Genomic DNA, 24,893 nt, shown 5'->3' with positions numbered 1-24,893 from the left:
CGAAATGCCAGCAAGTTCTCTCTGCACGAGAGATACAGCAACCCCAGACGATCGTTTCAGCCTTGTTAGGCATCATCAGTGAGGCATAGCTGATATCTCTCTAGGCACCGTGAGCAAGGGGTCCACGTCTGGATTACCCTCTAAACTTATGGAGAGCCACCCACCACATGGAAAAAATAAAATCAAAATCCTGTGGGGGGTCAAGAACACCCACATTTTGCTGGAGGTATTTTACCAATATATGCCATCTGTCAGATTTGGGGCATGTCTACTAAACAATAAACAAGTAACTGTATAGCCTGAGAAATAAATAAGGGGCATAGTTCTAGTAAATGGAAGGGAACCATTATTAATTCTAAAGTAAGCCTGTCTAACAGTGTATGTCCACTCCTATAAATAAGTGCCTCCTCCTTGCCTCTCGGTGGCTGGGTTCCACAAGCCACCCCCTAAAATAAATTACCTACCCCACTCTTATAATAGTGAGGAGAGGGACCAAAATACATCTTCCAATGCCGCACACAGACATTGTCGTCTGTCAACCACATGTTACGCGTGGTGATGACAGGTTTCTCTTATGCACAGAGGTAACCTCGGAACTCCCTTGGACTGGCTAATGACTCTGCTTCTTGATGTTTAACTCCACCTGTGGCAAAGTGCTTTAACTCTGGTTTTGCAGCGTTACAAACTGAAACACTGCACATACAGTCTCCAAGCACCAGGACCAATTCAAATCACTGACGTTGTGCTTAGAGTAACCATTAAAGTTTATGTGACTAGTTTAGCCATTTGAGTGATTATCCATAGACCTGGTGTTTCCAAAAGTGTTCAGTACAGCTGCTGTAGAACTAGAAAAGCATGATGCGTGGCCAGCCTTGGCAAACCACTTATGGGCTATATGTTTGCTTCACCTGCTCAGTTTTGTACCCTTGTCTTAAAGGAACAGTATTGTATAGGCATACAAACGTATATTCCTGACACAAGGGATGAAAGGGATGAAAATCCATTTTAGGTCCTGACACCCCCCCCCCCTTTTAGAAAGGATCAAAACACACCAACTCTGCATGTGTCCACCTTCCCTGGCTCCTGCCCCACTCTGCATTTATTGGCTGAGATCATCAAAATTGACAATCTCAGCCAATCCAATGCTTTTCCATAGGAAAGCATTGGGAGTCTAATGCGCATGTGTGGAAAAGTGCTGCAGTGCCCCGATCAGCATCTCTAGTTTCCCACACACAGATACAGACACTCATGTATACAGATACATGGTGACACACATGGACACAAAAGGACACTCCGATACACAGATACAGGAGAAGAGGGTGACCGTGTGGGAGGAAGTGTGTGTGCTGGTAACAATGTGGGGGGCAGGGTGAGAAAGGGTTACAGTGGGCAGGCGGGGGGAAATGGTTAGTGTGGGGGGCAGGGGGAGAAAAGGCTACAGTGGAGGGGGGCCAGGGACAAAGGGGGTTACATTGGGGGGAGGGGACAAGGAGTAAATGGGTTACAGTGTGGGGGGGCAGGGAGAGAAGAGGTTACAGTGTAGGGAGAGAAGGGGTTACATTGGGCGAGGGGGGGCAGGGTATGGGGGCTGTGTCCTTTATTAAATTTCCTGGTGTTCCGGTGGGTTAATGCTCAGGGCTGCAGCTCTGCCGGGTGCAGAGCTACAGACCATATAAAAAGTCTTGCACGCTCCCAGTGTTGCCATGGTAATGCTCTGGGCGCTCATGAAACTTATCACACGGTCTGCAGCTCTGCACCCGGCAGAGCTGTAGACCGGAGATGCTGGGCAGACTGATTGGAGGGAGCCTGGCAGCATACAATCTGCCTGCCTGACTCCCTAGTCCCCAGCGGCCCTGGATGTGTGACCCACTGGGAATCGCCCTGCAACGCACGCTTTGGGAACCGCTGCCCTAGGGTGTCTACTTTTCAAAAATATATGGTTTGATGGGGTTAAATTACATTGGCTGGCTTCAAAAATTTCCCAAATTGGACATGGGTGCCTGATGACCAGCTGTGAAAATTCCAAGTTTGAAAACCTCCAAATAAGATTTTTATTTAGCCCCCAGAGAACCTGACACACCTATACATGGGTGGTATCAATGTACTTGGGAGATATTGCTGAACACATATTGGGGTGTTCTTTGGCAGTAACCCTTAAAGTTTTCATACATGTGGAGGGTTATTCAGGGATTCATGACATATACCGTATTTATCGGCGTATAACACGCACCGGCGTATAACACGCACCTCATTTTTAGAAGGAAATTCCAGGAAATTTCCACCCCTTCCATAGTATTCCCCCCCCCCATCCCATAGTGTCACCCCCCTTTCCATAGTATTCCCCCCTCATCCCATAGTGTCCCCCCTCATCCCATAGTGTCCCCCCCTTTCCATAGTATTCTCCCCCCTCCCCTCCCATAGTATTCTCCCCCCTCCCCTCCCATAGTATTCTCCCCCCTCCCCTCCCATAGTATTCTCCCCCATCTCCTCCCATAGTATTCTCCCCCCCTCCCCTCCCATAGTATTCTCCCCTCCCCTCCCCTCCCATAGTGTTCTCCCCCTCCCCTCCCATAGTGTTCTCCCCCCTCCCCTCCCATAGTATTCTCCCTCCCCTCCCATAGTATTCTCCCTCCCCTCCCATAGTATTCTCCCCCCCTCCCATAGTATTCTCCCCCCCTCCCCTCCCATAGTATCCTCCCCCCCTCCCCTCCCATAGTATCCCCCCCCCTCCCCTCCCATAGTATTCTCCCCCCCTCCCCTCCCATAGTATTCTCCCCCCCTCCCCTCCCATAGTGTTCTCCCCCCTCCCCTCCCATAGTGTTCTCCCCCCTCCCCTCCCATAGTATTCTCCCTCCCCTCCCATAGTATTCTCCCCCCCCCTCCCCTCCCATAGTATTCTCCCCCCCTCCCCTCCCATAGTATTCCCCCCCCTCCCCTCCCATAGTGTTCTCCCCCTCCCCTCCCATAGTGTTCTCCCCCTCCCCTCCCATAGTGTTCTCCCCCCCTCCCCTCCCATAGTATTCTCCCTCCCCTCCCATAGTATTCTCCCCCCCCTCCCCTCCCATAGTATCCTCCCCCCCTCCCCTCCCATAGTATCCTCCCCCCCTCCCCTCCCATAGTATTCTCCCCCCCTCCCCTCCCATAGTATTCTCCCCCCTCCCCTCCCATAGTATTCTCCCCCCCTCCCCTCCCATAGTATTCTCCCCCCCCTCCCCTCCCATAGTATTCTCCCTCCCCTCCCATAGTATTCTCCCCCCCTCCCCTCCCATAGTGTACTTTCCCTTGTCCCATAATTACTTACCTGTCTTGAAGCGTGGGCTGGCTTCACAGCGCGCACCGCGGTACAGGAACTTTTATTTCAGGTTCCGGTTTCCGGCGGGACTGAAAGGAAGTGTGCACAAGTGTGCACACTTCCTTTCAATCCCGCCGGAAACCGGAACCTGAAATTGAAGTTCCAGTACCGCGGTGCGCGCTGAACACCGGCCCACGCTTCAAGACAGGTAAGTAATTATGGGATATCGGCGTATAACACGCACCCACGATTTTTCCCCTATTTTCAGGGAAAAAAAGTGCGTGTTATACGCCGATAAATACGGTATGTGTTACAATGTAACTTTTGTTAATTTTGAAAAAGAAAATGGTTTGGAAATGGCAAAATGCTACTTATACTTATAGTCCTATAACTTCCCCAAAAAAGCTAAGAATATGTTAACGTATTTCAAAATTTAGAAACTATTTAGCACGGGTGTTTTTTGGCGATTGTGGATGCGTTGGGGGTCAAAGTTAGAAAATGTGTGTTTTTTTTGTTTTTTTTTATGTTTTGTTCATCATATTTTATATAGTAGATTATATGATATGATGAAAATAATGGTATCTTTAGAAAGACCATTTAATGGTAAGGAAATCGGTATATAATGTGTGGGTACAGTAAATGAGTAAGAGGAAAATTACAGCTAAACACCAACACCGCAGAAATGTAAAAAGAGCCCTGGTCCTTAACAGTAAGAAAATTGAAAAAGGGTCCGGTAACTAAGGGGTTAAAGAGGGAGGAGCAGAGATGCTCATGTGCCAAACTACGTATGTGGCGTCCTTGCAGTGTCCGTTGTTTTAGCTGAACAGAAATTAACCCTTTCACGTCTTTGTAATGTGTTCCACAACTTACACATATCTGATACATGGCCAGCAACCAATCTGGTTCAAGTGTTCTTTCATTAATTCATTTGTTGTGCAACGATTTCTCTCCTGTACTCGTCATCTTCCTTCCTAATGGACATTAGACACAAATGAGCACTTAATCAGGAGAATGTTTACCTGTTTTACATGTCAATCACTTCACGTTCTCTGTGTCACTAAATATTAAACTTTTTTTTTTAATATTGATTAGTGTGACAAGCGTTTAGCATGATTTATGTTTGTCAGTCTTCCCTGACTCGCTTGTTTTGACATTTACTATTTACCCTTATTTGCATTGCTTCGAATTTGACATGTGGGTGATTGCTGTAAGGAAAGGATTTCATTTTCTGCTGTTTTATTAGTCTGTGAAGGGGTTAATACATCAAGCAGACTCTTCTCTCTTCCTCCCATGGTTATTGAAGGTTGCAGAAGTGAGGTTGTACATCTTTTTTATGACTGGCACCTGGAGAGTGTGATTAACAACGTCTGAGAAAGAGAGGTGCAATTTGTTTATCAGTACACTGCAAGACAACTGGGAAAGCAAAGGCGATACAATGTTAAAGATGTGCTTTGGCGTGAAGGTGGATAAGCAAAACTGCCCAACTTATGCCATCCTGGTGCTAGGAGATATCTATCGCTGAGTAATGTGTGATGACACAAGGTAGAACTTTATGACACATCCTGGCACCAAACAGAGGGAAGATAAAATGTGAAGACTAATTTGGCAACATGGGAGGTTCTGAAATGGCCTACAGAGCTCATCCAAGTGATAGGGGATATAATATTGATGTTCTTTGGCAAGAAGAGAAACTTTTAGTGGCAGAAGAATGCTTGGAGTTATTGTAGAGAGATACAAGGTTGAGCATGTGTTTTGGCCGATTAGGCAATGAGAATATGTGCGAAAAGGTTGTTAATATTTTCAAATCCTCAAATCTTTAAAGAGGCTAGAGGTTGGCATTTATAAAAAAAAAAGGAAATAAATAATAATTGTGATTCTGTTTTTTTTTAAGCGACCCATCTCTATGGTGCTCGGTATTAAGGTTGACTGACTGCCTCATATGTCACAAACTGACTGCATTTATGATTTAACCCCTTCAGGACGGAGTCAATAGTGCACATTCTGATGAAAACAAAACGTAAACAAAAACTAGGATTTACGCTTTATGTCTGTTCACCCGTAGTTCCCCTCTTTCATATTATATGCACCCACACTTATTATATATCATTTTGTTCAGGAGAAACAGGGCTTTAATTTATCATTAACTATTCATATATGGAACATAATTCATTATGAAGAAATTTTTTTTAAAAATGTGAGAAAATAAGATTTTTTTTTTTAAATTTGTATTTGTCTGACATTTTAGCTGTGAATGTCATAATACTGTTAGGTTTTACTGCACAAAAATGCACATATTTGTAATCAGCGATGTCTCACGAGTACAACAGTACCCCCCCATTAACAGGTTTTATGGTGTTTTGGAAAGTTACAGGGTCAAATATAGAACGTTCCATTTTCAAAAATAAATTTGCCAGATTGATAATGTTACCTTTGAGACCGCATGGTAGCCCAGCAATGAGAAATACCCCCATAATGGCATACCATTTGAAAAAGTAGACAACCAAAGGTATTGAAAGTGAGGTATGTTTAGTCTTTTTAAGTAGCCACTTAGTCACAAACACTGGCCAAATATTCGTTTTTTGCTTTTTTAACACAAACAAATATGAACGCTAACTTTGGCCAGTGTTTGTGACTAAGTGGCTACTTAAAAAGACTAAACATACCCCACTTGCAATACCTTGGGTTGTCTTCTTTTGCAAATGGTATGCCATCATGGGGGTAATTCTCATTCCTGGGCTACTATACGCTCTCAAAGGCAACATAACCAATCTGGCAAATTTCAATGTCAAAAAAATGAAATGCAAGCCTTATGTGACTCTCTAACTTTCCAAAACACCATGAAACCTGTACATGGGGGGTACTGTTATTCTCGGGAGACTTCACTAAACACAAATATTAGTGTTTTTTAAAACCGTAAAACATATTACAACAATAATATAGTCCATAAAAGTGCCGTTCGTTTGTAAAAAATTCAAAAAACGTCACTTTTACTTAAAATATCATCGTTGTAATACAATTTACCAATTTGAAACACTAATATTTGAGTTCAGCGAAGTCTCCCGAGTAAAACAGTACCCCCCATGAACAGGTTTTATGTCTTGGAGAGTCAGGGTCAAATATAGTGCTTGCGAATTAAATTCTCTGCACTTTCTCCCTGTGTTGTCAGGTATGTCAATCACATTTTAATTAATCAAATCACCTAATTATGTTAAAAGATTACTTAAATATACACGTAGAATTTTAATATATATGCATTTATAGGTTTTTAAATTCTACGTGTATACTAATGTAATCTTTTATGTAATTATATGTATTTAGCTATATATATATATATATATATATATATATATATATGTGTGGTTATTTGCATTTTATATATAGATAGATAAATATAGAATGTCATTCTACGTGTATTTTGTTACCTATATATATATATATATATATATATTAATAACAAAATACAGTTAGAATGAAATTACATATGTATATATAATTTATATTAAATTTTGTTTCAATATTTTATTATTTTATTTATTATTGTAATTATACGTATTTATATATAGAATATGTGTGTGTGTGTGTGTGTATATATATATATATATATATATATATATATATATATATATATTATATGTATATTATATATGTAACGTTATTCTAAGTGTATTTTAATACTAATATATGTACTTATATTAGTATTAAAATACACTATGTATGACGTTAAATATATATAATATACATATGTATAAATATTTTTTATTTTTATACATGTTTAATATTTTTTTTTTTTTTTTACAGATCCCACCAGCAGGGGGACTGTCTGATATTTTAGACAGTCCCCCTGCTGGCAGATCCACAGCCAGCTATAGGGGGCCATGTGATCGCTCTTTGAGAGCGATCACCTGGCCCCCGGGGGCCTGATTTGCTGTGGGGGGGCTGCCTGGGCTGTGAGGCAGTCCTCCCGAAGCGGAGCGCCGGTAAGGTAAGTATACCGGGCGCTCCAGGGCTCAAAGCCGTTATGGCGTTCTATGCCGTCGCAACGGCTTTAAAGCCCACTTAAAGCGCGACGGCATAGAATGTCGTAACGGCATAGAACGTCGTAACGGCGTTAAGGGGTTAAACCAGGGTTTAGGAATAAATCAAATGAAGTGGAAGCTTGATATTATGCAAATGTAAAGTTGAACAGTGAAAATTCTCTTAAGGTAAACGATATGTACAGTTTTCTACTTTTCTTCCCCATTGTATAAGAAAACATTTTGGGTAAAAACCTGTAGTGTTCATAAACTTTCTGTTCTGTTACAATATGCACTAAGGTAAATCATTTTCTGTCCCCGTTTTCATGCTCTGTATCATTGCTTGACACCTCCACCAGCTGTCTCTCCCCCTAGATAGGTGATTTATGTGAATCGTCAAACTGGTAGCATTCATTTTTCCCTTACCTTGTGTAGCTTCTCACAAATATTTATACAGCTCTAACATATTCAGACTATACGATGGTGTGTAGGTAAAAACTTTCATATCCTGACCAAATGTAAAAGGGTTGCATTTTTATTTAAACTTTTTACACGTTTTCTGAAATGTTTTAGAATGGATTTAGAGCTGAGAATATCTTAACTTTTGAGCTTAGGTTCTATACTTCACTGGGATTTAGAATCCTGTATTGTTTGCATATCTCACTAATGGGTATATATTATATGTACGAATGTGTGTTTTGAAAATCCATAAACCCAGTTAATGATGTGAAATGGAAAGTCCACATTGTCAGAATCTGGAAGCGGAAATACAGATGCATGCAGTTCAAGTGTCTGCATGTAGTAACTGCCTTCCTATAGCAATATAATGGAGATTTCTGCCTAGCTCAGTGAAGAATAGGCTAAGTTAGATCGTTCCTCTCCATACATGCTCTCTAAATATACAGAGCCTGAATTCTTACTAATATAATTTAAGTAGTTATAGGAGCATCACAGATTAGTGCACCAACTAGAGTAGAATATAAGTTTTGTCGTATTTAATGGTGTCGCTAATTGTTTTTTTTTTTTTACATCTTTAAAAAAAAAAAAAAAAATTATGTTTTGTAATTTGTTTATAAGCCAAAATACATTAACTGTCTATAGTGCCTTGGTTTTATATAGTGCTGTTTTTGTTTGCTCCTACATTTTCATGAATTTGCTCTTATTTTCTCCTTCCTCCTCAACTTTGACTGGTCTCCTGCTTCTTTCCCTTTATCCCCTTGCCTTTCATTTTCTCTGACTTTCCTTAATACCTTAATTCTTCACCACCCTGCCTCTATTTTCCTTGTTGCCCCATCTTCTTTTACTACGGCTGCCCCTTTTCCCTATACTCCTTTTCTCGCATACCATTTGCCTTTTATCATCTAGTTGCCCTCACATTTTATTATTTTTCCCTGTAGCCGCTGTCTTTTGAGACTTTACGATCCTTTTGTTGCTTGCTATTCTCACCAATAATGCATCTGTAATCAAAACAGAGTATTTTTGCCTTCAGTTTTTTAAAATGTATTAGTGCTTCAAAGGGAGCCAGTTATTCAGTTAGGATTGTGACTTTGATTATTAATGCATGCAAGCATGTGCTTGATAATACAGTATTACTATGTAATCTGTTATAAAATAATCTTATGAACTGTTATCTTTTACTTTTTTGTGGCAGTCCTTTTCTTTTTCTTTGAGTACATGTGCCATGTATATTCCCCCTCCCAATGCAGATCTTCAGCATTAACGTACCATATTTTTCACTCCATAAGACGCACCACACCATAAGACGCACCTAGTTTTTAGAGGAAGAAACCCAGAAAAAAAGTTTCTTACTATGGGACAGTTTGTTCAGAATATTTTTTTTTTCTCCCCTGTCCCATAGTCTTCTCCCCCCCCCCCCTCCCATAGTCTTCTCCTCTCTCTCCCATAGTCTTCTCCTCTCTCTCCCATAGTCTTCTCCTCTCTCTCCCATAGTCTTCTTCTCTCTCTCCCATAGTCTTCTTCTCTCCCTCCCCTAGTCTTCTCCTCTCCCTCCCCATGTCTTCTCCTCTCCCTCCCATAGTCTTCTCCTCTCCCTCCCATAGTCTTCTCCTCTCCCTCCCCATAGTCTTCTCCTCTCCCTCCATAGTCTTCTCCTCTCCCTCCATAGTCTTCTCCTCTCCCTCCATAGTCTTCTCCTCTCCCTCCATAGTCTTCTCCTCTCCCTCCATAGTCTTCTCCTCTCCCTCCCCATAGTCTTCTCCTCTCCCTCCCCATAGTCTTCTCCTCTCCCTCCCCATAGTCTTCTCCTCTCCCTCCCCATAGTCTTCTCCTCTCCCTCCCCATAGTCTTCTCCTCTCCCTCCCCATAGTCTTCTCCTCTCCCTCCCCCATTGTCTTCTCCTCTCCCTCCCCCATTGTCTTCTCCTCTCCCTCCCCATAGTCTTCTCCTCTCCCTCCCCATAGTCTTCTCCCCTCCCTCCCCATAGTCTTCTCCTCTCCCTCCCCATAGTCTTCTCCTCTCCCTCCCCATAGTTTTCTCCTCTCCCTCCCCATAGTCTTCTCCTCTCCCTCCCCATAGTCTTCTCCTCTCCCTCCCCATAGTCTTCTCCTCTCCCTCCCCATAGTCTTCTCCTCTCCCTCCCCATAGTCTTCTCCTCTCCCTCCCCATAGTCTTCTCCTCTCCCTCCCCATAGTCTTCTCCTCTCCCTCCCCATAGTCTTCTCCTCTCCCTCCCCATAGTCTTCTCCTCTCCCTCCCCATAGTCTTCTCCTCTCCCTCCCCATAGTCTTCTCCTCTCCCTCCCCATAGTCTTCTCCTCTCCCTCCCCATAGTCTTCTCCTCTCCCTCCCCATAGTCTTCTCCTCTCCCTCCCCATAGTCTTCTCCTCTCCCTCCCCATAGTCTTCTCCTCTCCCTCCCCATAGTCTTCTCCTCTCCCTCCCCATAGTCTTCTCCTCTCCCTCCCCATAGTCTTCTCCTCTCCCTCCCCATAGTCTTCTCCTCTCCCTCCCCATAGTCTTCTCCTCTCCCTCCCCATAGTCTTCTCCCTCCTTTCCCCCCCATAGTCTTCTCCCTCCTTTCCCCCCCATAGTCTTCTCCCTCCTTTCCCCCCCATAGTCTTCTCCCTCCTTTCCCCCCCATAGTCTTCTCCCTCCTTTCCCCCCCATAGTCTTCTCCCTCCTTTCCCCCCCATAGTCTTCTCCCTCCTTTCCCCCCCATAGTCTTCTCCCTCCTTTCCCCCCCATAGTCTTCTCCCTCCTTTCCCCCCCATAGTCTTCTCCCTCCTTCCCCCCCATAGTCTTCTCCCTCCTTTCCCCCCCATAGTCTTCTCCCTCCTTTCCCCCCCATAGTCTTCTCCCTCCTTTCCCCCCCATAGTCTTCTCCCTCCTTTCCCCCCCATAGTCTTCTCCCTCCTTTCCCCCCCATAGTCTTCTCCCTCCTTTCCCCCCATAGTCTTCTCCCTCCTTTCCCCCCCATAGTCTTCTCCCCCCTTTTCCCCCCATAGTCTTCTCCCCCTTTCCCCCCCCATAGTCTTCTCCCCCTTTCCCCCCCATAGTCTTCTCCCCCCTTTCCCCCCCATAGTCTTCTCCCCCCTTTCCCCCCCCCATAGTCTTCTCCCCCCTTTCCCCCCCCCATAGTCTTCTCCCCCCTTTCCCCCCCCCATAGTCTTCTCCCCCCTTTCCCCCCCCCATAGTCTTCTCCCCCCTTTCCCCCCCCATAGTCTTCTCCCCCCCTTTCCCCCCCCCATAGTCTTCTCCCCCCCTTTCCCCCCCCCATAGTCTTCTCCCCCCCTTTCCCCCCCCCCCCATAGTCTTCTCCCCTCTCCCTGTCCCGTAATTACTTACCTGTCTTGTAGCGTGGGCTGGCCTTATAGCGCGCACCGCGGTACTGGAACTTGAGTGCGCACTTCCTTTCAGTCCCGCCGGAAACCGGAACCAGAAATTGAAGTTCCTGTACCGCGGTGAGCGCTGTGCTGCCCCCACGCTACTAGACAGGTTAGTAAAGCTTCACATTCGCTCCATACGACGCACAGACATTTCCCCTCACTTTTGAGGGGGAAAAAAGTGTCTTATGGAGCGAAAAATACGGTACATACAATCTTATGTACCATAAATACGGTCCTGTTATCTCTGATTTGTCTAAATCTTTTTAGAGATGTAATATCGTGCTCAGAATTGCATATTTTGTATCCTATGCTAATATGGACATGTGCCTATTGATGCCCATCGTAATATCAGGTTGTAGAGCTAGTCCACTTGCCACGTTTGGCCATCTTGAGAATTTTCTATTAACATTTACTCCCTGCACTCTGTTATCCTTATACTTTTTAAAATGTCCTTTAAAAAAATGAGAGAGAGAGAGAGAGCGCGCGCGCGTGCCCTGGCATTCTCCCGCAGTATGGGTTTGCAATTTTCTTGGGGTCAGCTAGGCAAAAGCCCAATAAGTTTTAATTATTTACTTTGTGATTGCACCTAAGCACCCCTGCCCCCACCCCCCCATATCTACTACAGATGATGGAGGTTGTTATGGAGCCTGGAGTCTTCATTTAAGCTGAACATGTAATAAAAAAAGGGTGGGGGAGGGGGTCACATCACCCTTAGTAGTTGTCAGATCCTGACAAGCAGCAATTCTAGTTTGTGTTTCTACTAGTTTAAAACAGGTGTCATTTAAAAAAAAAAAAAAATCTAATCTATGATAAATTACTCCTTTTAATGTGTTACATTTTACTTTTATTCTACCTTGTGACTCACTCACACACTCGTAGAGGAAAGCCAAATGAGACCGAAAGTCAAACCAGAGAAATTAGCCTCCATTTAGTGGAGAGGTTCATTTCAAATTACACACAGAAGGCATCTTGAAATCTTTTTGCAAATATTAGTCATTTCTACCAGATTAAACTGGTAAACTCATTCTACACCTTTTCACAAGCTCTACAACCTTTGATAAATGTAGTGGCAAGTCTGCTTCTTTTTATTTTTTTGTAGCCATTTCTGTTATACTGAACCACGTTATAGTGAAGGCTACAAGTACTCAGACTGCAACCTTTAACACATGCAAATAAGGATATGAGGTGGCACAAATCTAATTTGTGGAAGCTGTAGCTTCCCCAAAAAATATTTTGACTGGTATCCCATCTCCCTTTATGAATGTACCTTAACCCCTATGCAACGCTAGACGGAAATTTTCCGTTGTGCTTGTCCTTGCGTTAAGGATGCATTCCGGAAAATGTACTAAAGTTAACCCCAGATCGTGGGGGTTAACACTCCTTCGGAATTCGAGGCAGACCAGGAGCACCCGATCATGCTGTCCCTGCAGCTGTGATCGCTCTGACTGGCTGTCATAGTGAGCAAATGTGCTGCCCAAACTCCCGATCCGCCTCAGGCGCTTCCACGTTCTGTGTGAAGTGCAGGGAGACTGATCAGTGCTGCTGCTCTTCTCCCGTTAAAAAAATAAATAAAAGTTAAATCCCACTCCCTTTATCTTGCTTTAAAACAATTAACCCTTCCCTGCCAATTGATCACTGACTACAGTGATCGATTGGCAGGGACTACATTATACTGTGATCTGATTTTTTTTTTTTTTTTTTTTTTAACCCCTGAGGGTTAATGTTTATACATTTTTATTTTTAACCCTCATGGTTGAATTAGTTTTATTAATTTAAATATTGTATATTTAGCTAACTGGGGTGGGTGGAAGTTAGTGGGGAATTTGGTGTTTGGCTAGCCAGGGGTTAACGTTAAAAGTTTAAAAAAATTTTTTTCAAAAGTAAAAGAAAATTTGGAGTAACTTTAAAGAAAAAATCCCACCCTCCCTTTAACCAATCCTAATAGAAAATTAACCCCTTCCCTGCCAGTTGATCACTGCCTAAGTACAGATCACTGTATTATACTGAGATCTGATTTTTTTATTTTTTTTTTAACCCTCAGAGGTTCAATTTATTTCATTTAAATATTTTTAAATTATAGATTTTGCTAGCTGGGGTGGGTTATGGTATATTGGGTAATTTACTGTTGGTGCTGCTTATTGCTAGTTAGGGGTTAACGGTGTAAAAAAGTTTATAAAACTTTAAAAGTGTAAAAAACGTTTTAAGAAAGTTTAAATTTAAAAAAAATGTAATGAGTAAAAAAAAAAAAAGTTTCAAAGAGGAAAATTTTTTTTAAAAAAAATGCTCATTACCACTACACCTGGAACAAACTAGCGAAAAGATTATCCAACGTTCAAAATATGCCTTTTGAATTACCCCGTGGTGTATTCTTTAATAAATAGTATGTCTTTGTGGGGTAGTTTGAATAACCAACCAGCTAGACTACTCCAAAATGGAACATGGACACAGTGAAAAACTTCAAAGTTAGAAAAAAAAAGTCTGTGCTTCAAATGTGCCCCTTCAAGTGGAAAAATTATTTCACGCGAAGGTTCAAAATATGCCTTTTGAAATACCCTGGGATGTCTTCCTTAAGAAATGGTATGCCTTTATGGGGTAGCTTGAATATGTAGCCTGCTAAAGTGCTCCAAAATGGGACACGACGCATCAAAACCCTCCCTGAAAATTCACACTTAAAAACCTGAACTTGTCACATCTCTTTTACAGCACTGTAACTTCACAAAATAGTGTTTAGGTCATGCATTTGGGCATATTGTTTTACTCACAAGATGCAATTGAGCATAATTTGTTTTTTTTATGACAGTAGCACATATCAAGTGTAAGAAATACTCATCAAAAATACAACTTGTATGTAAAAATGCAATTTATTTTTTTTCCCTCACCACAAACATTGGCATAAATTGGCATTTTTTTTAACACTTAAGGCGCAATATACGCCATATAAGATACCCTAAGTTCTCTACCAGGTGGAGCTATTGTTTCATATATACGTATTTCACCATATTAAGTTTTTTAACTTCTAGATCCTATACCATCCTGATCATCAGGTTGTATTTTTCCTGTTTCACTTTGTGTATATTATAACCCCCTATTTTATACTTCCCTTTTGGGGTGTATACATCTTGTTAGATACTCTGGGGTGTCTGCTTTATCAAATGGAAACCCTTTGTAGGGTTATTCGCTATAATACCCCAAACTAAAACATAGGCCCGTCATATCAGTCTATGAAAATTCTAATAGAAACTGAAATAGCCTTGTTCCTTATATGGCATTGTAGCTTTACAGAAAAGTGCCAAAGTCATACAATGGGGGTATCGTTATACTCAGATGTAGCTGAACACAATATGGGGTTCTGTGCAGGAATAGCACACACCAGCTTTACGTAATACACATTACAAAAACCTTGTTATGTGTATATGCCAAAATAAAGAAAAAAAAGTGTCAAAAAACAAACTTGGGTAAATAGCCTATGATATCTACTTTTTATAAATATATACTTTTCTGTGGCAATTTTGTTTTCTGTGATGGCTACTAAACCTACAAGATTAAAACATACCAACTTCTAAAATTGTTTCACATTGAAATTCTATTTTAGTCCTTGTATTTTGTGTCCTGTCACTTTCGAAATAAGCTGAAATTCTACACATATTATGTAGTCAATAAATCAAGAGACATTAATTTATTTTGAATTTATTTTCGTAAGCTGGACATATTATGCACATGCTATTATTGCCAAAACTGTGAAAAAGGTTTGTTTGGTTTTCCCCATTTTTTGTAATTTTTTATAATTAATGAGAATTTATAGATAAAGCAAAACCTAAAAAAAAAAACCTGTATATAATATGTATTGGTGCAATAAATGATAGATGCAAATCGCGTTTGAACACAAACAGCAAAAAATGCAAAAATGGGTTGTGTCCTTAAGGGTAAGACAAGCTTTTAAAGCTGTGTCCTTAAGGGGTTAAATATTGCTCCCTATATAAACATCCAGTTGGCCCCTACATCTCGCAAAGCTCCCATGTTCTACTATAGAACCTACAAAATATCCTTTTAGGGTAAACGTTTGTATGTTCTCTTTATTGTACAGATAATATAATTCAGCAAATTAAAATTTGTAAAAAAAAAAAGATACTTTGTTTTAAAATCTGTTTAAGGTGTAAAATTTAAATTTTTCAGAGATCTGTTTTTCAAAGTTGAATGCAATTAGAAGGCCCATGGTCAAAGTTAATAATTAGAAATAAACAGGTTACTTACATAGTGTGCAACCAGTTCGCCAAGAGGACAGTCAAGGGCTGTCCAGGGCTTAACCCAAATCAAATATTAGAACGTTATTAGGTATTATTCGAATGCCATGGTCAAAGTTGAATAAAAGGTAAAGGGAAGTGTTCTGTTTGAGCTAATTTGCATATTGTTGCCATCAATCCTTGATTGTAATAGCTGTAACTTGGTGGAAAACACACTGTTGGATTCAGTTTGGTTCATCGAATAGTTGCCAGTTCTTGAATGCACAGCTTTAATCAGCTTCCTAACCTCTATAACAGACAAGTTTCAGAAATCAGACCTAGACTTGAAATCCTTAAACACTGATAAGTGCTGCTATGTAGGCTAAGCATATTTCTTGTGAATGCAGCTAAATATTGTTTCCCAACACCTCTGGATTAGCAACATGGTTTCATGTCAGGATTTCAACAGCATAAAAAGCTACTTCAGAATTTCTTAAAGGTGCTCTTTAACATAATCTGCTGAATGTACAATTTTTATAAGAACTAAAAGGTTTTAAATATATATTTGCATATACCAGTCCTCATACAATCTAATTTATTCTCTTACTGTAAAAATTACATTTTTTCTTTGGGTCACATTCGTTCATGCTTGTTTTTTCTCTTGTTAGACATGTTTCTATTTAGCTTAAAAAGCTGAATTTCAAATAATGCTCCATTGACAAGGGTGTTTGCAGAAATGCATGGGTGAAGTTTGCATGCGTGTACTCAAGTGCAATTTTTGGAGAATTGTGGAAACATGATTGATTTATTTTTATTTTATTTTTTTAATTGTGCCCGAGGTGGACTTATAATTTTTTTTACAAGATAGACATAGGGATAGTGAGAGAGAGATTGCACAAACTTTTGTAGAAATTTGTTTTTTTCCTTTTATGGCAAAGATAAGTTAGTACAATTTAAATCAACCTTAAGGTGCTTTTTAACCCCTTAAGGACCAAACTTCTGGAATAAAAGGGAATCATGACATGTCACACGTCATGTGTCCTTAAAGGGTTAAACATTAATGAAATTGCTTAAATATATTTATATCGGTTGCATGTTCCTCAAGTTTTTTACAGGACTTACTTGAGATATATACTGAAATGCATGGTGGCTAGACCTGTGCTAGTTTACCCTTAAGACATAATAAACTTTGGGGTCAAAATGACACTTTAGAGTTAATACAAATGTGTTCCTTTTAAAACTTAAAACAACTCAAATTAGTCTTGCGTTCACCTGAAGTCTGTGCTTCCTTTCTATCATTTTGGGTGGGTGGTAGATGGAGCACCTTGAACTCCATCGATAGTGGGTTTAAACATGCCACGGGTGCAGTCCAATAAGTAACCTTTGATACATGACAAATGTTTGAGTATTTTTTTGTTGTTTTTATTGTGGTAACATTCTAAACCCACTTACACTATTACACTGATGTTACGGTTATATGTTACAATGTATTTATTTTCAGGAGTGTGTGCATATTTGCTGTGTATAGCAGTAGTGCTTAAAGAATTTGAACTTATTGATTTTCTGGTTAGAAGTGGCTTCTTGGCACACTGTGTCCCTAGTACAATTAGTGCTCAGCTAGTTCACATATCTGTAGCTCCCTAAGCTTGAAAGGTATATTCCACTCCAAGTTGTCTTCTCAGAGCAAATGTTTTCCATTGGCTTTGTTCAAATTCATCAGGATTTTGCCTCTTTAGTGAAGAACGGTGCCATGCAAGGGAGGGGGGTGGGGGAGGGGGAGCACACAGAAGAGGAAAAAGCCATTACACACTCAGCTGGTGCAAGTTATTTCTGGTCCTGCTTTTTCTTTGCCCGTGTGGGTAGTTTTAACTCTCACATTCCCACAGAGCCTTGTGCTATACATCTTCAAAGTATTATTGCAGTAACTGTTTGTTTTTTTTTTGTTTTTTTTAATCATTATTTATAATCCCAGATTTTGTCTCCCATGAGTTACGTCTGCCAGGTGTACAGTGCCCAAGAAAACAGTCAGTGTGTAATTAGAAATTGAGGGGTCTATTGGTAGTGCGACCCAAGGGAGGACCTTGGTATTTATACAGTTAAAGACTGATTGTTAATATCTTTTGTAGTGTAAAAAAAAAGAGCTTGGATGCCCTGGCTATGCATATCCCCATCCTTGCTTATTTCTTCCTTAACCTGACTTATAGCAATGGCAAGCAACCTTTGCTCCTGCTGGGGACTACAATTCCCTCCATCCCCATTGAGATCAGTATTTGGGATTATGAGTTTTCATGCACAGAGATGCGGAATCCCACCGCTGAGCTTAGAGCATTTAATTGCCATGGCAGCTGAAGAGCCAAACAAAGTTGATTTTTCAACCACCTCGTTCCATCTGTATTAACCAATTACCATTTATTAAGCCCAATTATTTTTCACAGTAGATTAATTTACAAAAGAAATTCCTTCTGAAGTGGAAGTGAGGATATTTCTTTCCAAGTCTAAATATGTTAAGCTTTGAACCAGCAAAAATATTAGAGACGGGGTCTGTAGCTCCCGGGCTGCATTTAGCAGTGATAGCAAAGGTATTACTGGAAGCTGCTACAGGCAAGTTTGGTCTTTGTCTTTTCCAGACATGAGTTACATACTGAGCTGTATGTAGGAGTTCATGCTAGCAAAGAATTGTATACTGCAGGGCCCGTTTGAGGTGCATTGCCTGGACTGTGCATTGTGGGGGTTTTTTTTTGAATGATATGCAGGTAAAATTTCTGGCAGGATTGTGGAACTTTTGCAGAGCTCTGTAAGTTGGCGGCTTGTCAGCATAAGAGTAGCTAAAGATGCTTGAGGCAATGGACTGCTTTGTAATGAGTTACATTTTTTTTCCGGTGCATTCAGCACTGAAAAGCTAGATGATGATGCAAGGCAGTCTTCAAGTCCATTAAACTACATTTCTTTTCCCTTTCATTCCATGCTAAAGATAATGGTACTTAGTATTCAGCACTTTTTATTCCTAAAACTCTTCACAGCTGCAGTTGTTTACACATATATACACATACACAATGGCGTCCGGGTTTAGAGGTTTTCAGACATTTTGTTGAGCTTTGCAGATCTAACTACTCCATATTAACCAGTTGATTTCTGTTATACTGTGCAGTCAAAGTATTATTTGTCCCCACCTACACTTCTTTACCATGTCATGTAGAAACATGAATACATTACAAATAAAGTAGCTTATCCGCTAAAAGAAATCCTGTATTGAATGTTTTGTTGAATATGTTTAAAAGTCAATCACGTGGATAGATAGATTTTTTTTTTTTAATTCTTTATTTTGTAGTGCTTAAGGTTACATACACGCGTGTATCGCCACGACAGCTGATACAAGCCATTGAAACAACAGAGAATTAACATTTGCATGGCAGTTATTAACAGCACAGTTTTATAAAAGGAAGCAGGCTAGGTAGAGATGTCTAATACTTTCAATTCAATAGAGCAGGTAGCTGCCGTAGGTTAGACACATCGAGTAGCTTTGAAGGCTTGTAACAATTAACATAAGCTATACAGGCTTAGGTGGGACGTCTCGGTTCCAGTGCAGCATATTCATACCATTAAACATAGATTAGGTAGTCTGACCATCTATCGTTTCTTATTATGCTGATGAGTCGTCAGTGGATGAAGGTCAACTAATGAAGTACATGTTAGGTAGCTTTGGAGTCGAGGGGCTGCACTATGTTTGGTCAACATTATTAGTAGTTAGGGTGTGTTGGTTGCAGGTGGTTACGTTTGGATTTGTGTATTCCCTACATATCTAGTTATGGTCATATAGCGTGTGAGAGCAAGTAGGGTGTAAGATTATCTCAAGTTTTGTGTGAAGCGCAGGGTGTTGTACTTGAAGTGGGTAGCGAGACCCATTGTGGTGAGAGGTGGTCTTCGTTGGTGTGTTTTTAACCAAATGGAAATGTTACGGTCTTTCAGAAACTGCAGAATTTTATAGTGTCCGCAATAAGGGAACAGGGTTTTTGCACCAAATCCACTAGTGTAGTGGTTGTGGTTTTGGTTCTTGGCGCCCCTTAAAATGTTTTTTTTTTAAATTACATTTTTATAATTATATGTAGCTGTAATGCTGAACACACATCTTTAAAATTATAGAGGATATCATTTGTGTTGGTAGCAGTTTTTGTATGTTGCCTATCATGTCCATGGTTGGTTATCATATGGTTGCAGGCTATCTTATGAAGGGATGAATTTTGCCAAGCCCCACTGCAGTCTATGGCTCTGGATTCCCCAGCGATATGCCATGCTTTGTAATTTAGTAACTAGATGTGTTCTGTAAATGAATGTTTCCAATGTTTTTGGAAAGATCAAAACAGAATTAATGAAAGCTCTTAAAACAAGAGGTTTGTTGTTACAAATAGCATTTGTCAGGCACACACTGCTCAGACTTGGATAATCCATGGCCATGGAAAGTAACCAGAATGTTGCATTGATCCACGGATATAAAAGGCTTCTATTGTGCATTCAGTTTTGTGTCATTGTTTTTAAAGATTAACCTGGAAATGAAAATCGTAACTTCTTTTCTTCCTGTGGCGGGTACTAGAAGAGTTTGTTGGTGGAATGGTTGTTACTGCAAATACTTAACATAATGGGGATAATTCATTCAACCAGGAATATGTGCTGAATTGCCAAAGTAAATGCAAATTGAGCGCCAAACTTGACAAGGTAAAACCATATTTATTTTTTTTTTTATTTTTTTTTTTTGTTTTTTTTTTTATTTTTTTTGCTAGTCTGCTTTTCCAGTTCGGTGATTTTGACTTAAAATTACCCTATCTGCCCTTGAGCCATGCAGATGCCATAATCAGCTCATTAATTAAAGGAATTGAGCATTTCGCTGTACCAAATGCCCATTGTAGATTTTTGACAGACTGTAGACAAATCAATGCCAATCCTACAGTGCAGACATCTATTTCAATTGTTACATAATTTGTGCTGGTTCACCAGCCACATGCACTGATACACACATCTGGCAATTTATCTTGCATGATAACAGCAAATAGCTCTGCTTGTCATTTCTGTGTTCCACTTTAATATACTGTCTAGTAAAGTAGGAGGAATGTAGCTTGTGAAATGACTCCAGTCAGCTTCATAACAGATCATCGGATTGGCAGTTCCTAATTCACATTTTAATACTTCTTAGTGTTTGGTTTCTTGTGTAATGCCTTGATAAATCATACTTTCCCTGATGAAGACATTTGATGATTGCAGTAGATCTAGTAAAGTATATATGTGCCTTTTTTGTTTTTGACACCTTTTCAGTCTGTGTGATGACTTGCAGTGTCACTTATGGGAGTGGGATCTGATTATTTTGCGTATTTAGTAGCGGTAAACAATCCCCAATTTCGTTCCTGTGCCGAACTTGCGAGTTGTGCCACTTTTGGATTCATGAGTGCCAATTTGGCTGCTCGTGACTCTGATGTACCTTCTGTTACGGGTGAAAAAGAGATCCACTTGTTCTGAGATGCACCAGTGCTTTCTATTGGCTGCATGACTTCACAATCACTCGGCTGAAGAGCTCATATCTCGGCCATGAACAGTAATTAATAAGTAGATATCTCAGTGGTCACTGTGTTAGTAATGGAAATGTCATTAAATGGTAAATGGTCAGTAGGATTCTGTTATGCATGAAAATGTGTGGATGACTAGGTGTGCTCCAGAAAAGGTATTAAAGATTAATTTATATTTTGTTCTAACACAACCATTAAACAAAACATGATGCATGTTCTGTCCTTACCAAGGTGACTGCTGCAGTACGTGTGAGTGAATATGTGCTTAATATCCCACTCCTCAAATACATATTGTGCCACCCCTTAACACCCAACTTCCTGTTGCATGTTTGTCAAGTCTAAATGCCGAACTGAAAAATGACTGAGGAAATAAATGCACATCCTGTATGCTTACTTTGCATCCCAAAATGAACATCCTGGATGCCTACTTGCCATGCCAACTGAATCCTAAAAGACATTTTTAGAATCCCATATTACATTTTATTGGGGAAGTGGCCTTGTATCCTGCTTTTAGTATGTCACAACTTGTGTACTCTTCCCTTCTCCAAGGAAGAAAGGCATTTTTCTTGCCTGTTAATTTCCAACGGGTGAGAGATCAAAAGGCCGTGCCTTTTATTGGCTGTCAGTGCTTTGGGTTGTGCTTTAACTGCCTTGTTTGCTTTGTTTCTTTGTGATGCTCCCCCTCCTCTACTTGGCTCTAGAAGAGGAAGGTCTAGAGAGGGAAGCGCATGCTACATTAAAGCGGTACTGTCATGTCGAACTTTCCTTTCCCCAATTGATTCCTCTTCTCTCCCTCTGTCAGGATCTGTTGTTCATTTCTTCCTGTCTGCTCTAGTTTTCTTTAAAACATAAGACAAAGTAGGGACCTTTTTTTCTTATGGACTTTTCCTACGCCTGGCCAGCGGAGGAGCAAAGTGTGCTTCATTTCCGGTGATCAAAGCAATTTTCCCACAACTCTCACCTTTGATCCGTGATCTTGCGATGCTTCCTGTCAGTATTCCCGAATGTCCTGTCACTTAGACAGCCGGCAAAGCTACCGAATTTCGTCCTAACAGAATGAGAACAGTTTGTTCATTCATGTTATGACGCACTTCTCAACTTTGGTCGTATCGGAATTTCATTCATTCCTATTAGTAGATAACTCCCTAATTCCCACGGTATAAGGGCGCTATCTACCAAAAGGCTGAAAGACCAAATTTACTAATACTAGGTAAAGATTACTTAGTATTAGTAAATTCTGCCTCTACTCGCTATACCGCGAGTAGGGTCATGTCTAGTAAACAGTGGGGGCCGCGGGGACGACGACAATAGGTCCACACCCCTTGATCCGGGGTGTGGGCAGGGGGGAGACAATAGGTCCCCCCCCTTATTATAATTTAGGGCCGCCAGTCATGGGTGGGGGGCGGAGGGGGAGGACAATAGGTCCCCCCCTTATTATAATTTAGTGCCCCCACCCGCCGCTCGGGGGGAGGGCCATAGATCCCCCCCCCTTATTATAATTTAGGACTCCCACCCACTGCTTAGGGGTGGGGGCGGGGTGGAGGCAATAAGGCCCCCGTTCAGTGTAATAGCCCTCACTTGCATGGTGCGGGTGGGGGCTCAGGATGGGGGACACATGCTGCTCATTGTTTACTAGACATGCCCCTACTCGCGGTATATAGAGTATATAGTAGGGGCAGAATTTAGTAATGTCATCTTTACTTAGTATTGGTAATTTGGCCGAAAGACCAATTTAGGTTTTTCAGCCTTTTGGTAGATAGCTCCCTAATACCGTGGGAATTAGGGAGCGATCTACTAAGCGGCTGCAAGATGCAGCCGCGGCATGAATAGAATTTGGAGTTTTATTCATATGAATGAAATTCTGATACGAACAAAGTCTGTGTTCTCATTCTGTTAGGACGAAATTTGGTAGTTTTGCCGGCGTTCTGTCTAAGTGACAGCGTGTTCCGGAATACTGACAGGAAACATCGCAAGATCACGGATCAAAGGTGAGAATTGTGGGAAAATTGCTTTGATCACCGGAAACGTGGCACACTTTTTTTTTTTTTTTTTTCTCCCCCACTGTTCAAAGCTGGTCAGGACCTATAGACTGTAAGCTCGTTTGAGCAGGGTCCTCTTAAACCTATTGTTCCTGTAAGTTTTCTTGTAATTGTCCTATTTATAGTTAAATCCCCACTCTCATAATATTGTAAAGCGCTACGGAATCTGTTGGCGCTAAATAAATGGCAATAATAATAAGACAAAGTAGCCCCTACTTTGTCTTATGTTTTAAAGAAAACTAGAGCAGACCGGAAGAAATGAAGAACAGATCCTGACAGAGGGATAGAAGCGGAATCGATTGGGGAAAGGTAAGTTCGACATGACAGTGCCGCTTTAAGAAGGACCTAATCCCGTATATCATTGCTCATGAGAAATCACCATTCATAAGGACATGTCAAGTTAACTACCAATGCTGGTGTAAATCCGTTATCAGAATCCAATGTGATGGGCCAATCATTTAATGACCACTGGGTTTATATAGAGTGATGTTATATAAGTAGCCTATTGTATAGGGTTATACAATCTTTAGTGGCCAGATTATGATTGCATATAATTGTTGTGTTAAAAAAAAAAATCCTGCATTTTCAGCCATCCACTGTACATAGGACACAAGGTTACACATTTAGAATGGAAGAAATACGATTTAGTCTAAGGCAAAGAATCTGGAATGCTCTGCCTTTAGAGGTGGTTTTACCAGAGGCTGTGCAGATGTTTAAAAAGCAATTGGATAAATACTTGCAAAAACATATTTCGGGGACATCATTTTTAATTTGTAGGGTAATATCTTATTGATCCAGGAGAGCTGACTGCCATTCTGAGGTCAAGAAGAATTGTGTTTCCTAGTTGGTTTCAAAATTGGAAGCACTTCAAAATGGGTTTATTTTTTTATTTTATTTTCTTCTTCTGGATCAACAGCAAAAACTGATGTTAGGAAGGCTGAACTTGAAGGATACATGTCTCTTTTCAGCTATGTAACTATGCAAGAATGAAGCAGGTTAGGGAAACACTTAATACATTTGAAATAAAAGCTGTGTTCTGATTAGCTTCTCGGTTTTCATTTTTCAGAATACAACTTCAATGAAATGTTAGTGGACAGAAAAAGCACAGATAAGCGTAAATGCAGGCGTCCTCTTATTTTATTGACCTTTAGTAGTTCACATGAAAGATTGAATGAACTCTGCAGACAGAAAGTTTGCTTGTATCCAGAATGCAGAACATTTCCCAAATTAGAGTCCTTGTTGTCAGAGCATAGTAACCGTTAATGCGCTAGATAATCCTATGAGGAAATTACTATTTTTAAAGTATTGTCTTAAAATAGCATTTATGTTGGTACAGTGTTAAAGTTTAAAATATTAAGTTCACGTACCTTTCAAGAACAAAATGTATCGTCTCAAGCCAGTGAGCTCTGCTTGCTTGACACATTTTTGTTCTAACATGAGTCTATTCAGCATAACAAAAAATGTACCACTTTAAGAGTTTATTGAAGCATTTATTTAGAAATAAATACATTGTGTATCTGTTAAACACCAAGAGAGCAAATGGTGTGTAAATGGAGTCACAATTATTTTGTTATAACCTTTTTATCAAATATTGCTTCATGTAAATTTAATTTATACACACTGTATTTACTCAAATCTAATGCGCTATGCATGAGGACCTCCAGCGTCAGATTTTTCCCAATAGGAAAACATTGCATAATGCTTTCCTATGAGGAATTCCTAATGCGAGCGCAGTCATTGCCGTCTAACGTCTGCGGGGGAGGAGCATGGGTGGAGCTGGATTCAGGTAAGTGTCTGAAGCGGTTTTAACCTCTTTACCCGCAAAAGAGGGGGGCACTGTAGGATTCTACAGTGCCAGAAAAATTGCTTTGTTTTGCTGGCACTATAGAATCCCTTTAAGTCTATTCTTTCTTAAAGGCCCACTATAGTGCCAGG

General features: G+C 40.7%; 1 protein-coding gene and 1 non-coding gene across 6 annotated transcripts in view; both read left to right on the top strand.

The window, feature by feature from the left end:
- COP1 (COP1 E3 ubiquitin ligase) overlaps positions 1-24,893 on the top strand; it is a 159,827-nt gene that overhangs the window by 122,012 nt on the left and 12,922 nt on the right. The window lies entirely within an intron of this gene.
- LOC134570036 (small Cajal body-specific RNA 3) lies at positions 8,060-8,194 on the top strand. The gene has a single exon (XR_010084689.1). It is a non-coding gene; the product is annotated as a small Cajal body-specific RNA 3 (non-coding RNA).

Source organism: Pelobates fuscus, chromosome 7 (assembly GCF_036172605.1).
Source record: "Pelobates fuscus isolate aPelFus1 chromosome 7, aPelFus1.pri, whole genome shotgun sequence".
Lineage (NCBI taxonomy): Eukaryota > Metazoa > Chordata > Amphibia > Anura > Pelobatidae > Pelobates > Pelobates fuscus.
Note: the sequence above shows the minus strand (reverse complement) of the source record. Positions and strands in the feature narration are given on the sequence as shown.